The sequence below is a fragment of the Diaphorina citri genome, unplaced genomic scaffold, assembly GCF_000475195.1.
Source record: "Diaphorina citri unplaced genomic scaffold, Diaci psyllid genome assembly version 1.1 scaffold39411, whole genome shotgun sequence".
NCBI classification, from domain to species: domain Eukaryota; kingdom Metazoa; phylum Arthropoda; class Insecta; order Hemiptera; family Psyllidae; genus Diaphorina; species Diaphorina citri.
Window position 1 is genome coordinate 1 of NW_007416738.1, and position 568 is coordinate 568.

The 568-nt window shown below is 38.7% G+C and overlaps 1 long non-coding RNA gene across 1 annotated transcript; it reads right to left on the reverse strand.

The window, feature by feature from the left end:
- On the reverse strand, positions 1-568 carry LOC113473531. The gene is made up of 2 exons (XR_003395479.1): positions 484-568; positions 1-54 (listed from the first exon to the last, which is right to left on the reverse strand). It is a non-coding gene; the product is annotated as an uncharacterized LOC113473531 (long non-coding RNA).

The following is a 568-nucleotide window of genomic DNA, read 5'->3' on the forward strand; positions in this document are numbered from 1 at the left end:
GCTGATGGTGGAGGAGGTGGTGTTCTGCGCCTGAGTACTCGCACTAGGTCGAACCTGAAACACATAGAGACATTTTATGAAGTACTAGCAGGTTAATAAACTTTAGAAACGGGATACCATGTCAAGTACTACATAATACTAAAATCAGAAGAAAATGGGTCTTCACTTGACTGAATAAACAAATTTATTGGTGGAAAAGAGTCAACATGTTTCAGCATCTCATGATGCCATGCTCAGGACTAAATTGAAAAATTGCAATTGAAGAAAAATATATATAAACAAACAATATAACACATGACATTCTTCTTGTTTTACTACTAGCAGGTTGCCCATGCTTCTCCAAGGAAAATGGATGATACCTCGAGATCGGTTTAGATTTCAGCAAAATCCTTTCTAAGTTCAAAGTGTCCATAGGTGCAGCAGTCACCCTAGATACTAGCATGATAACAATAAGAAAACAAACACACAAAAACAACAACTTACCGGAGTCGAACCATCGGCCTCTTGAATGTCGATCCTCGTGGTAATGACTCCAAATGTCTGCGATGATTCCTGGTATGCAATACGT